Source organism: Tachysurus vachellii, chromosome 1 (assembly GCF_030014155.1).
Source record: "Tachysurus vachellii isolate PV-2020 chromosome 1, HZAU_Pvac_v1, whole genome shotgun sequence".
NCBI classification, from domain to species: domain Eukaryota; kingdom Metazoa; phylum Chordata; class Actinopteri; order Siluriformes; family Bagridae; genus Tachysurus; species Tachysurus vachellii.
In genome coordinates, this window is record NC_083460.1 from 20015357 (window position 1) to 20030645 (window position 15289).

The 15289-nt window shown below is 39.7% G+C and overlaps 1 protein-coding gene across 4 annotated transcripts in view; it reads right to left on the minus strand.

Moving 5' to 3' along the window:
• diaph3 (diaphanous-related formin 3) overlaps positions 1–15289 on the minus strand; it is a 290424-nt gene that overhangs the window by 236054 nt on the left and 39081 nt on the right. The window lies entirely within an intron of this gene.

Below are 15289 nucleotides of genomic sequence, written 5' to 3' on the forward strand. Positions count from 1 at the left end.
GATATAATCCATGTGCCTGGTGTCAAGGCCGGTGTCAGAGTGTGCCACTCTCAGGCCCACTTCCCCGCTGGCTATTTTGTAGTTGTTGTGTCCTTTGTGGACTCAACATCTTTATCTCTCTCCAGACTCAATGCTGCTCACCGCTCAAGCTTACTAGTAACTCATGTACTCTGGCATCACTTAATACAGCAGATTTTAGATGTTTATAGCTACAAATGAGCCTGTTATCCCTTTCTCTGAACTGAACTCGTCGTGCTGTCTGATACCTGAGCCTAGGAGTCATCAGCTGATTTACAGAGAAGACAGTAAACAGATAAAGCCCTGAGACGAGCGCAATTAGGAGCCATTTAGCATTCATTGTTTTGCTGCGTACGAACACTGATGGCCAGGTATTTGTTTTAGTCTCTTAGTAATTAAGAAAATCAGCGATCAATCATTTTAATTGTGGTCTCGGATGCTGCGAGTGGAATATGGAAAGTGCCTTTAGTGCATGGAGCTGAAAACTGATCGATGGAGAAGCGGCTCATTCCCACTACATTCTTGCAACATGTAGGGGAAAAAAAACACAGCATGAGGCACCACAGTGCACAGCATCCTATATCCTGTATCATAAAAAATCTATTATGAGTGTAAGTTACATACAGGACTCACAGACAGGGACATTAACAGTGAGGGGTTTGATACTAAGATAACGTCAACTAAAAATATCAGGCCCTACAGGCGTATACAAGCGTTTCCCATACCGGAAATCCCTGCAAAGGCTGGTGAAACGTGTCTAACGCATCACTGACACCCAACTGCCTGTGTAACGTACACACACAACAGGAACTGTTCAAGCTCCTTCCATCCAAGAAGACATACAGGGCCATTCGCACCAGAACCAGTAGGTTTAGGACCATTTTTTTTTAACCTATAACCGTGAACCTACGCTGCACCGTAAGGACACTGATGTCTCACTGATGCTTTTACTGCCCACTTCCTGTAATCATCATGCAGTTCTGCTCCACCCTGTACATTCTGTTCTCTCTATATAATTATAATTGTATATATTCATAGCATGCCCCTAGTTTATCTATCTATGCATGTATACATTTTATACATACATATTATATATATACACATACATTTTATATATATTAGAGATGAGCCGGATACTCGGCTGAAACGAGTATCCGGTACGGATAAAGCACTTCTGCAGAGTACGAGTATTATACGAGTAATACGAGTCAATATCTGTGCTCGGATTGAATGAAAATCATCATTGGGTAGCTGATTGTGTCAGCGTCCTGTGATAGGCTAGTCACAGTGCCCCTCCCCTACACACATACAGATGTATTGTGTTGCTGTGTCTCGCTCTGCTCACTCACAGTCACACACAGAACAGCTCTCTGTCTCTCCCTCAGTCACTCGGGTTTGCGGGTCTTTTCCGTTAATGTTTAGGGTTTCTTCAGCTTTTTACTTCGGGTTGTAACGTTAATAATACGTACTTACTAACCAGTAGAGTTCTGGTAAATGTGGGTTCGTTCAGACGTGGTGCTTGCTTGGTAGAATGCGACTCGCATTGCGTCTCTGCCTGTCAGAGATTTTTTTCTTTTTTAAACCTTCAGCTGTCTCTAACCAGTAACCAGACACTGAGTGTCTGACACGTTTTTGCTGTATTTCATAAAAACAAAGGTAGTAAGCTAGTGTTATAAATATTACAAATTAATTATTACCCCTTTAAAGCCCCGCCCATTTCAAGATTAGCCCCGCCTACTGCCCCACCCACTCCGAGTACGGATACAGATACAGATAATTCATATGGTTAACAGATACGGATACAGATAGTGCTGTACTCGCTCATCCCTAATAATAATAATAATAATAATAATAATAATAATTATATATATATATATATATATATATATATATATATATATATATATATATATATATTGTCTTTCCCTTCACTGGAACTGAGAGACACAAACCCTGTCCCATTATGACAAAACACAGAGCTCCAAAAAGACACGGTGTGTTAATGTTGGAGTAGAAGAACTTGAGTGTCCTGCACAGAGCCCTGACTCTGACTCAACACCACTGAACACCTTTGTGATGAACTGGAACACCGACTGAACCCCAGAGCTGAACAGTGTCTGATCTCACTAATGATCTTGTAGCTGAATGAACACAAATACACAAAGACACAATTGTATAAAGGGGAACAATTGAATATTAAAGCCCTTGTAATTGCACACGTCAGCCCATAGTGTATGATCAATACAAATATCACAAAATTTCTTTCGGCTGAAAGACCGTCTGTATTCCTGGTCTTCAGAATGATGATAAGGGTGAAGAAGGGGGAAAAAAAAAAAAAAACACAGACCAATGTTATTAGATAACCTATTCAGAGATATTACATTCTACTTCTTTGGGTCATATGGGTCATCTGAACCAATGAAAGATGTTGAAAATGTCAGTCACATTACGAATAGCATTTTATCGCACAATTGAGACTTCATGGTGAAGGTCAGTTTTAAGACTGTTTTCCTTGCTGCCCTCGATGAAAGGCTTTCTTCAAGGCAACCACTGACAGATGAATATTGATGAATTTTGTAAAAGCATAATTGTAGCCTTGAGAATAATTCATTCTGAAAGGCTTCTGGCTTTGAGTCATAGATTTGAGGTTTTGAAGTTTTAAAGGAGCACCGCTGTGGTTTTGCACATCGGCTAGCATGTCTTTGAGGGAGCTCTCGCAGGAGCTCGGACATACCCTTTTGCACAAGCGTTTCGCGATCTTGCTGTATTGTCAGATGGGCTTCCTCCAACATGTCTCGGTTGTTTCAATACCATAGTGTCATTTTGCACCTTTGTTTTATAAATACATTTCAATAAGCCATCAACGCTGACACACTTAAATGTACATCTCTGCTGAACTTGTAGGGAGAAACTCACCAGGAAAATATACAAAAATAAAGAACAAAGGTAATTTTCTTTAGTACTTTCATCTCTACAACCTAACTAGTTGTGCTGTAAATGCCTGTGACTTAAATGAACTGACAGCGATTGTGTGTGCTTATTCTCTGTGCTAAAAGTTAACAAAGCACAAGCAATACAAGCAACTTAAATGTGTAATTGTAAATAAAAAATATCAATAAAAAAAATACATTCTTAAAAACAGACCTAATAAAGATGAACACTGGACCTTAGCTTTGCTAATAAATTAGCAAATCTCATGCTGATCTGCAATAAGGGAGACAAATACATAAGAACACAAAGCCATGCAAACATGATCTCAGACTGAAGAATCACACAGACATGTTGTTCATCATTTTAGGCTCGGCACCAGAGCGTAAATGTCAGTGGAGTCTCACGATCTTAAGCAGTAGTCACAGTCAGTGTCACAAATGAAGAAATGAAAAAACCCAGCAGTTGCCAGATTGGTGTTGGGGTGTGTGTGGGTGTGTGTGTGTGTGTGTGTGTGTGTGTGTGTGTGTGTGTGTGTGTGTATTATTGGTTGGCTCAGTTTCTCACGGCTCAGAAGGACCCGAGGTCATCCTGTTCTCATCCTAATTCTTCTGACCAGCAAGACTCTGACGGACGCTCTCGGAAAACACCGAGCAATCAAATACGCATTTACTTGTCTAAACCTTTATGCCACCTTGACACTGGTGGGTGTCTGCAAAACTAATTTGCTTTGGGGGGAAAGGGTAAGCTGGAGATGTGAAGTGACCAGTGAAAAACATTCTAAAGTTCAGCAGGGCTTCGTCTTTGTTATTGAGACTTGATCCATCACAGGCTCACAGGCGGTAACGTGCTCTTCTTTCTCCAGACCTTCTCCAGACGTGCCGTCCTTTTACGGCCAGATGTGTCATGCTGTAGATCTGTTACTGTCCTTAAATTTCTTTCTAAACTTTCTAACCTTTGATTTGTACCTGTAGTTCAAAGTGTTCTAAGAAAAAGCCTTGTTGTGACGTAGTGTGAAACATGTGGTCACTCTGAAGGGGCCTTCTGTCATTTAATTTTACTTATTATTCCATCGTTAATGAATGAGTATCCAGGTGAGAGCACTTGAATAGCCTGTAAATGAAGGTGATGGCAGTGAGGCAGGGATTTGATAAAGGATTTGAAAAAGTCTCTTTTTTAATATAAAGCTCCTTTTTTGAAACTTTCCCCATGGCCACTAAATATTCATACAGACCTTAATTATTTTTGTGGTGGCACATTAGATTATATTCTAATTTCTTACCTCTTCGCCACTTGACGTTTTTTTTTTTTATCCCTTGTCGGTTCTACCTAGTCATTAGGAACAAAGTTTATATGCTGGAGGTAAAGTAGCTCTCTGTCATTGATCAGTCATTAACCCAAGCAGAACACATTCCATCACACTGTTTCAAATATTTGCTCGTAACTCTCTTCTGCTCCCCATCGCCGTAGCCTGTGTGTTCGATTCAAGGGTGAAGAAACATCTGCCTGGTTCTTAATTTTCAGAAAGTCTTTCCAAAAGTAATCAGCCCTTTAATGAGGACTGGTTTAATTATCACACGTCATTGACTCGACTTTGCAGGCGGGTCCCATTACAATATGTAAAGAAATGTAGGGGGGACAAACTTTAACAAAATACTTTCATGATAGAGGGGAAAAAAGAAGCACGATTAAATTCATTTTAAATAAAGTTCAATCAGATTTTCTGAGTTTACCTTCTTCAGATTGGACATATTTACTCGCTTCGACTGAGCTCTGAAAGCTAAATAAACGTATGTGATGTAAGACGAATTGGAATCGATATTTATTAATAAAAATAAATAAAAACACTATAAAGAAAACTTCATACTAGAGCGAGTAAGAACTATACCATTAAAACATTTATACTTACAGTGCAATCTACTACCAATATTTAAAGAAGGTTTATTGTGCCTTCTGAATACTAACACGTTAACTGAATATTAACACGTTTAAAAATTAAAAAAAGGGACTGAGCATGAGCGCCGTTCACATATTCGTTCCTTTAGACCCGAGTACAAAAGATCAATTTAGAGATCCCTAAGCACATTAATGCATGTATGAAGTGGTGTTTATTGAGTGATTAGTGTGTGTTGTGCTGAAACAAGTTTACCAGGTACTGTAGTGTTTACTGGGATTGTTAAACATAAAAAAAAAAAAGACAAAAAAAAATATCTAAAATTTAAAAACAAGTGTTTAGAAATGCACAAACAGCACCTTAAAGACAGCTTAAAATATCTACGGTGTGAAAGCTTGCATTTACTCAGTGAGGAGATTGCAGTGAGAAGAGCAAAAATCACAGTTAACATGACAGGGGCTGTTGATTTCTAACAAAGTATATAAATGTGGTAAAAAAAATAATCTTTAGTAAATTTAACGAAGCATGGTGACAAATTGTTCTCATGTATAAAATAAACAGGAGTCGATTTTACTAGCAGTTCCATCTCTATTTCTTGCTTATGTTTTTTATATTACTGTAATGCAAGAACACTTGAATTACATAAATCTGTAAAAGTACATAATCACATGTTTATAGAGGGAATGTTAATTCTTCCATTTAGAAGACTTCAAATCATTGTTACCAAAGTCCTTTTTAGTGGCTTGTGGAGGAAATTCTGTTCTATTAATCAGAAATCATAGTTCAAGTGTACTGTTGCAGAGTTGCAAGAGAGGAACACAGCAGAGTCCTGTGGAATATCAAACTTCTTTATTTAATACACTTGCAAGTGTGAAATCAGTCTGTCCCGACCTAAGTCTGAACAGAGTGAGTTGAGTTGGATGTGAGGCAGTTCTTTATTTATACAAGATGCTGGACCAATGGTTCATAATTATGTGTGCGTGTGGGGTCTTCCACTGATCTTGTCATCCACTAATCTTGTCGTTGCACAGGCAGGGCAATGGTCACGCTGTTATTTTCCATATATCTGCAATGTTCTTATCTTTTATGCTTAGTGTGCAGTTTGGAAAGCAGTTCAGTTCCCCTTTGTTATATCTGCTGTTCCTAGTTTCAGGTATGTGAGTGTATTGGTACAGAATATTCAATGTTCATTATTGTTATTCACATTTTCTATTACAGGCTCTAACCAGAAGAACTATAAAGTCTACATCCACCTGGCAGAACCCAACATACACACACACACACACACACACACACACACAACTGAGAAACACAAAGATAGTGAACCAAGGCAACTTTACTGAAACGCTTGATCTTTGAAAACATTTCAGAACAAAACAGCTTTGAGCCTCAAACAAAAAGAATCCAGCGATCTGTAAAGCTTAGTTCAGGAGTTTTAAAATCTCATCAGAAACTGCACCTATATGCAACTGGTCCTAGAAACCATTTTATAGCTAGTTTGTGTGCACTAAGAAAAAAAAATACTGAATTGAATCTGGTAAAATGTAAACTTCAGTCACAAATTTACTCGAATGAATTTCATACAGAACTTTGTTTAAAATAATTCTAATAAATCACTTTATGTTAAAATGTACTTTTTTTGTCCTTTTTGCCATTTTACTCAACCAACAGTCTGGACGAAAGCCATCCTGTAGAAGCCTTTTAAATTCTGTTCTGTATCTTTCAAATTATTAGGACGCTTGGTCTGTCCTGACACATCCCACTGTCCAGCTGCCTCTAATAATGTACAGTGATTGACACGCTCAGGGAAAAGATCCGTGGTTTAGAAGCCCTATTAAAACGTGTTCGTTTCCAACATTTATGCAAACGTTAAAATGTGCAACAATTCTACTGTGCGTCTTTTTATTATTCGTGCCCTTCGCCATGGACCTTAATGTTTTGTTTCTCTTCAATCAGGGCTACGGGTCGTGTTTTGAACTAGAACCTGGTGTTTCACAGATAATTCATTTCATCACATTGAAATGTGAATATGCGGAAGTCCTTTGTTTAAAAAAAAAAACACATCTAATAAATCAGGCTTGCCAAAAAGAAGAGAGACTTTCCTACAGAAAAGCTACATGCATACTTCACTTTTTCACATTCAGGAAAATGTTTTCATCGCCTTACACCTGTTTACTTTAAGAAATGTCCGGAGAATCTTTTCCGTGAAATTGCGCGGTTTTTTTTTGTTTTTTTTTTGCGCGAAAAACGTGTTCCTTCAGCGGGTGTTTTTCAGCGATAACTACCCCTGTTTCTCATAGGAGATAATTGCAGGATAAATGCGAACCTCAATGGTGTAAAAGGCTTTCTGTGAAGCACATTTTTGTAAAACGAACAAGATCTTAACCAGTTAAAAGCTTGTCTCTAATGCTAGTACCTTTTTACCAATGAGTTCATTTACTCTTCCAGACTCCAGCTTCTTGCACAAATTGTTCAACTTTAGTTTCTGCATGTTGATATACTGTACATCTTGTCAGAAATTGCAGCTTGTGCCGCCTTCTTTTTTATAGCCCTCTATAATTAAAAATTTTTAGAATTCTTCTGCTGTGCAAAAATTTTTTTCAAAGGATATTTTATTGAAGTATTGGGGGGGGGGTGTTTAATCGTATTGTGCGTTTAATCGGTCAAAGCCTGAGACTCAAATGGTCTCCTTTAGAAGACAGCATTCACGCTGTATTTCATCTTCCCTGCAAACTACTATTTATAGAAAGAAACCACTTATAAATCGTAGGACTTTTTCTGACACGTCTTCTCTGACAGGAGGAAAGAAATGTCTGTGGAGCACAAACACAGAAGCAGTTAGAGCTGGTGTCCTCTCACTTTGCTGCTCATGAGCCTGCGTCGGATCAAATCGGTGTGGAGACAAGTGGACTGACGCAAGCTACAGAACGGCCAAGCTACCAAAAACGTCTATTAAATAATAATATAAGCCAGTGTTACTCATTGCGCGGCTCGCATGGCTCTGTCAGGACTCAGCCCGGACTATGGCCACGTGCCTTTTGTTTATGTTCCTCGTCACGTGTCTGCCCCGCCTTTGTCTGCTTCCCCCGTTTCTACACACCTGATTCCTATTATCATCATTGTCTATTTAACTGTGCCGCGTTGCCTTGTGCAGCGCGGAATCTACTGTTGTCTGGTCCTGTTGTCTGGTCCTGTCTCTAGTCCGTGTCATGTTTTGTGTACTTCTGTTATTAAACCCCGTTTATTTGTCTATCCTGCATCTGGGTCCGTTTTATCCCGTGTTCGTGACAGGCAGTAAATAATACGATGACATGATCATGTGGTTAAAATTTATTTTTCATTTAAATAACATTAAAAACAACCAGGGAAGCATAGAAAAACGAATGTGCTCTATTACAAATAATAATATATATTTATACATATTATTTGACTCGTCATTGACTCACTGCGTTCTGCGCAATACCCAGTTTTTGGCGGCCTGCCAGAAGCTAGTTTGTGTTTCATGCTAGTTAACAACTTGTGTTTACTGTACACACGGACTAAAAAATGGATCGATTTCTTATCAAACAATCCCGCGCACAAAATGAACAGCAATAAAGCAATGTGACTTGGCATACTTTGCGGTGAAAGTGGCTCTCCTACTGACTTTGTCCTATCAGTGTGGCTCGCATAAAAAAAAAATAGTGAAGACCACTGATATAAGCTATCGCTATATAACCAAGAAAAGTTATAGCCAGCGTAACTTTATGATCGCTAACAGACAGGAAGCTGTGTCTACATCTTCGACTTGTATATCGAGGTATAACATGATGTTCCTTCCGTTTTCCAATAAGAACCAGCTAAAGTTCGCGTTTGTTTTCCTCTTACCCCAGCGCTGTTCAATTCTCGATTCTGATTGACCAAAATTATTTAATTATTTTTTGGACAGTACTTTCATCTGTATGGTTAATAACTGTTCCTATAGTTAATTTACTGTTTCTATAGCAACAGTATGCACATGAGCTAAGACATAAAATTTGTGTTGTTTACAGTTCAATAAATTAAAACTCCTGATTTTTTTTCTATGTTAAGAGTAGTCGAATTTTGCTGTCAGTAATTTAGAGATATTTAGAGCTGAAGAAGACATTAAAGAAAGCGGTCAAAGACTGAATGAGTCTTAAATGTGGTTGGCTGATTTAATAACTAATTAAGTCTCCAAAGTTAGTTACAGGAGTTAGATGTTTGTGTAATAAAACCTGTGGTTTGTCTGTATTTCAGTGTTACTTGGACTATAAAGGGACGCTTCAGTATAGCGAGATTTGCTTGTCAGCCGTGAACAGATTTCTCTTTAAACCCGAGAAGCCGTTCATAATCGGTCCTCCCCGTCTCTTCCGTCACGTAAGAAATGTGACGGAAATGTGCACTAAGCTTGCGAGCTTGACACCGACTTGAAATGCGCATTAAAAGAGCTTTAGAGAAACAAACTAAATCTCTAATACAAAACGCTTTTTAGCAGAGCATGGAAAGGTGAACCCGAGTTCTCAGAAGACGTGTCAGAAATGATCTCAGCTTGTGGGGCGGCCATGATTGTGCCTGACTTAACAAACTGTCAGATTTCCCCCACTTTACCCTAGAGTGGCTGGACATGTGAGGTTGTTTATTTTTCAGTGTCAGGTTTGAGCAGTTCATACATAAAGCTCAGGAGAATGTCCGGCTGAACTTGCCTGCTCGCATTTCCGGTTTGTTTTGGGGTGAAATGCTGAAATTGTATCGTGCTATGGCTGTGAACACCAAGGCAAATTTATTAGCACTTATTTAAAGGCCTCCTGTTGTGGGAAATTCATTCTTATTTTTCATTCATTCCCAATTCACACCTCATTCAGCTTGTCTCTAATTTGTCTTTAAAATTTTGACCGGTACATGTGTGATTGTGGGCATGATGGCAAACCCACAGGGGTGGGTTTGATTCCTTCCTCCACTGTGTGTGCGCAGAGTTTGCATGTTCTCCCCATGCACAGAGCATGGCAATTTCTGTAGGCTGATTGTCTGTAGTGTGTGAAAGGTAATGAGAACGTGTGTATGATAGACTGGCATCCTGGGATAGGCTCCAGATTCCCTACGACTCAATAGGATAAGTGGTGTAGAGGGATGGCTGGATTGATGGATGAATGGACAAACACGCTCTTTCGCTCTAATATTTTTATCAGCATAGATTAATGTCAAAATAACTTCCTCTCCGGTCTTCCTTCCTTTTATTTCACTGATATTGTGTTTCTAGTCATCTTTGGGTTTTTTGGAAGTCACTAAATGGCCCTAAGAAGAATCAGTTTTGTAAATCCAGCAGAAGATTTTTTTTTTTTTTTTTTGTTTTGCCTTATGTGAACATTCACACACAACAATACTACAAGACTAGCGACAGGCAAAAGATAGATTCAAAAGTTATAGATAGTTGTCCGCGAGTGTTTTGAAAGCAAGCAGTGACTTATACTGAGTTAAAACTGACTTGATACTCTTGTCTCGTTTTAATTCAGTATAATTCAGCACATCACACTTCACACACATCACATTGCCTAAGAAAGCTAGTTTTGTGTATGTTCTGCAGCCTGTATTTGTTACCTTGCTGTCAAAGTGATTTACAAACCAGTTCTGGTATGACAAAGTTAATTATTTCTGCATATTTGGATATATATTATTATTGTTTAGTTAAAAATTCAGTTGGTCCAGAAGCTGATATAAGCCAGTGGCAGAAATGGGTTCCTAATTATTTCATGGCCATGCATTGACAGTAAATTAGATGTGGTCATGTCAAGTTCTTTAATCCACTGATTCTCAGTCCTTCTGTGTGTGACTGCAGCTCCAATAAAAAAAAATATATATATATATCACTCTCTCCCTCTGGACTTGCCCTAAATCACACTACACCACTCTCTGTTTCTCTACACAGAAAATGAAAACCTTTTGGCTGTGTAATCCACTACAGCTGCAAACACATTAAACTGCTACACCGACTGGATCCTTCACTTATTTTTACCATTCAGACAGTTATGTGAGAGCAGCACAGGACATAAAACTGTTCACATACAATTCAAGAGCTTCAGTTACATCAGTGTCACAAACATCTGAAGGGTGCTATCCCTCCATCCACATAAGACCTATCCATCTTGTCAGTGCTTAGTACATCCATCTATCTATCTATCTATCTATTTATTCATCCATCCATCCATCCACATCGGACCCATCCATCCCTCCATCTATCCACATCGGACCCATCCATCCCTCCATCTATCCACATCGGACCCATCCATCCCTCTATCTATCCACATCGGACCCATCCATCCCTCCATCTATCCACATCGGACCCATCCATCCCTCCATCTATCCACATCGGACCCATCCATCCCTCTATCTATCCACATCGGACCCATCCATCCCTCCATCTATCCACATCGGACCCATCCATCCCTCCATCTATCCACATCGGACCCATCCATCCCTCTATCTATCCACATCGGACCCATCCATCCCTCTATCTATCCACATCGGACCCATCCATCCCTCCATCTATCCACATCGGACCCATCCATCCTTCCTTCCGTACGTCCACCCATCCATCCATCCACATTAGACCCATCCTTCCATCTATCTATCTTGTCAGTGCTTAGTACATCTATCTATCTACCCATCCATCCATCCACATCGGACCCATCCATCTCTCTATCTATCCACATCGGACCCATCCATCCATCCTTCCGTCCGTTAAAAGTACCATACAAAGAAATTTTTTTAAATGATCTATAAAATGTAATTTTAAATATATATATATATATTATATATGTATATACACATATATGTATATATATATAATTTATTGTGAGGAAAAAGTAAGGACACCTCCTCAATTATTTGTACTTAAAATGGATAAAATGACCTACAGGTGCAAATTATTAGAACCCCAAGAGCAGATCGCAAAATGATTAACGACTTCTGAAAAACCCTAAAATATCATCACGGGACCTACAGCAAGCTCCTGCTACAGTTGAATCTACAATCAGTAAGAGACTGAACAACTTTATTATCATGGAACGTGTGAATGAAACCTGTGCTGTATGACCGTACATACAATTCATTAACAGCTTCAGGAAGGAGAACGTGAGGTAAATCGATTTATTTTTCCTCTATTAAGTTTACCTCGGAACATAAAGTACTATGTACAAATGCAGATACCACTGTTTACAGTATCCTGAATGTTCAAATAGTCAGAACACGTGTTCTCCTGTAGAGGAAAGCAAGGCTGACTAATGGATTAATGAGTGCATCAGTTTCACGCCTGAGGTAGGGTTGAGCGAGTCTGTGCACCCGGTGTGTATTCACTCATTAGATGTCCTGATCAACCCACTATGAGTCAACTGTTCCTCTATTTTAACCCTGAACATTCAAGACTGCTTATTATGCACCATGCCACGTTAAGACTAACTGGTATCAGGACTGATTTTGTTTACTTACATGTAAATGTTACATAAAGCAGCCAGAACTGAACCAGTGAGCACACGGTTCTGTTCATCATTGTACAGGTCTCAATGCTCTTCTCTCTCAGAAATGCGATTTAAACTCACGGGCATCAACAAAGTAGAAAAGAGGTGAAGATGAAGTGGTGTGAAGGACTGCATTGCTTACAAGGTGAATGTAAGGTAATTATGCCTGTGTTCTGTTTTGTTAATTGCAAGGAGAATGTGAGCTTTATGTTGAGTGAGAGAGACACAGAGAGAGAGACAGAGCAAGACAGAGCGAGAGAGAGAGAGAGAGAGAGAGACAGACAGAGCGAGACAGAGAGAGAAAATGAGAGAAAGTGAGAGCGAGACAGAGCGAGAGAGAGCGAGAGAGAGAGAGCGAGAGAGCGAGAGAGAGAGAGAGAGAGAGAGAGAGAGACAGAGAGAGACAGACAGAGCGAGACAGACAGAGCGAGACAGAGAGAGAAAGTGAGAGCGAGACAGAGAGAGAAAGTGAGAGCGAGACAGAGCGAGAGAGAGCGAGAGAGAGCGAGAGAGAGAGAGAGTGCGAGAGAGCGAGAGAGAGCGAGAGAGAGCGAGAGAGAGAGAGAGAGAGAGAGAGAGAGAGAGTTCAATTACTGTCCTGGGCAGGAAACAGAGCCAGTAGATAGGACTTCTGTGTGAAGCAATTGTTCACCATGAACAAAGTCTTGGGTAAACAACCAGGGCAAAATGTCATATAGAGGACACGGAGAAGGCTGACAGCAGAAAGAGAAGACGGAGTGATAAAGACTGGGGCACAATTGAGCACTTAGTATTACTCATTAAATATGCTGACGCTTTATATCCCCAATGATCCCTTCGTAAGCCTGCGGTCACTTGGGCTAACTCAATTAAATATTGAACAACGTTGTTTACCATTTTATATTTAAGAATTTTAAGACTTATTATTCACTAACATCTTATTTTCATCAGGATTGTCCAGGGTATGGCTCAGCACTCCAAAAGCACCGTGAACCCAGATAAAGTTTGGCAAACATTTAAATTTGAGATCTCCAAAAAAATCTCCCAGGACTCCAAACTAATTGAATTTACTGAGGAGTTTAAAGCATGGCACTATAATTAAACTCTCCCTCTCTTGTTTCTGCTCTCTCTCTATTCTGCAGATGAACACATGAGCAAGCGACAAGGGCGTTAAATTGGAAAATTCATTTTAGTTGTGAGGGGGAAAAAAATGGCGATTCGTGCCATTCATCTACCTCTTCATGCTCTGCGTGTAGATTTTCTGCTCAGTGGAGTACGGTCATACGGTGGTGGAACTAGCAGATTTGTTTTACATGCTAGATTAAAATTCACACAGGCTTATCGGTCTGCTTTTACTTTAAAGAACAGAGAAACGCCGTCCTGGGCGACCTGTTTTTTTCTTACCACAACAATTTCTCAGTGCAGTCTACCTAATTGCCAGGAGCAGTCTGCTTAATTGCGAAGGCACACAACAAGCTTTGCTGCTTACCTCAGGACAATGAAGCGTACAATTAGTGGTGCAACATCTTTAGGCCTTTAACATTAAGCATCAAGGTAAAAGGTTAACTTTCTGGTCCAGTCAAGCCAGCGGGTTTCTGCAGACCTATTTTCTCCCCCCAACAGACCGAAACTGAATTTATGTTAACAATAAATAAACAAAATGACATTAGGTGCCAGAATAAAAATGAAGTCACAGTGCCACTCAACAAAAATTAGAAAGGTTACCCAGCAGGAAACAAGCAGCCATGTGTCTGTACTAGAGGTCTTCACGGGTCCACTTATGTAGATCAGAAAACCTGACCCGAGACCCGAGGTCTCACCTGAGACCCGAGCGGGTTCGGGTCTAAAAGTTTCACATGTGCCTCAGACATGGGTCTGGCATAATAACAGCGGCATTGGGTCTCGGGTAATTTAAAATGAACGTGTTTTTACCGAACGGACCCGAGAAGACCCGAACTACTGTATCTCACGTGTGTGCATCGACTCCAGTCTTTTTCCAAACTCTCCACTGTTTGCCAAGACCGCTTGCGACATCGTGTTGCTGGCGGTAAGCTAATTTTCGTTGAAACAGACCTGTCAATCAATTTTGAATCCATGCTGTAGCAGTTACTTTTCTCTGTGACTGGTGAGTGAAGGGCTGCATCGGTATGTGCAACATTCGGGTCCAGTCGGGTTAAAAAAATTGCCAACCGGTCGTGTTGGACTCGGGTCTAATTTTTTCGGGTTTGTCTCGAGTCGGGTCTTTCTTAAAAAAAAAATTTATGCACTTCAGGTTCAGGTAAAAGGTGATTCGGGTTACTTCGGGTCGATTACATTTCTTTAGACCCAAGAAGACCTCTAGTCTGTACAGAAGTGCTGTTAGGCCTCAGATCTTTTAAAACCTTATTCTTTGTGAATACTTGGTCCAGTATCAGGGTTATATAACTCAAAAAAAAAAAAAAAAAAAAACATGAAATACAAGCTCAGGGTAAAAGCTTATCTAGTACCTGCATAAAGAAAGAGCCATTATTACTATAACATTATCACAGCACCAACGTAAACAGAACTGTGAAGACGATGCACTAGACCGCCCAAGCAAGTATTAAAGTTATTGTGGTGAGATTACATAAACATAAATCAACCAGGGCTCCAAGCTCTTTTATTTCATTTCATTTTCTGTATATAATTATCTTAATAATAATTAAGAAAGAGTATTGGTAAACCACAGTGTAATGTAACATCTGAACAGTCGCATTGCTAAATAACAAGCGACAGTAAGCTATTTATGCTGTATATGATCGTAAACAGCTTAGTCATTGAAGGAATAAGGAGCAGAAGACTCTTCACCAGATTGGGTAACAGTGAGCAAGCAAAACTGGTCACTGTGTTTCTCAACACACACACTGATCCAAATAGTTGTTTCAGGCTATGCCCGAGCTTCTGGTTGAAGATGAACATTTGATTTGATGCTGTTTTTATT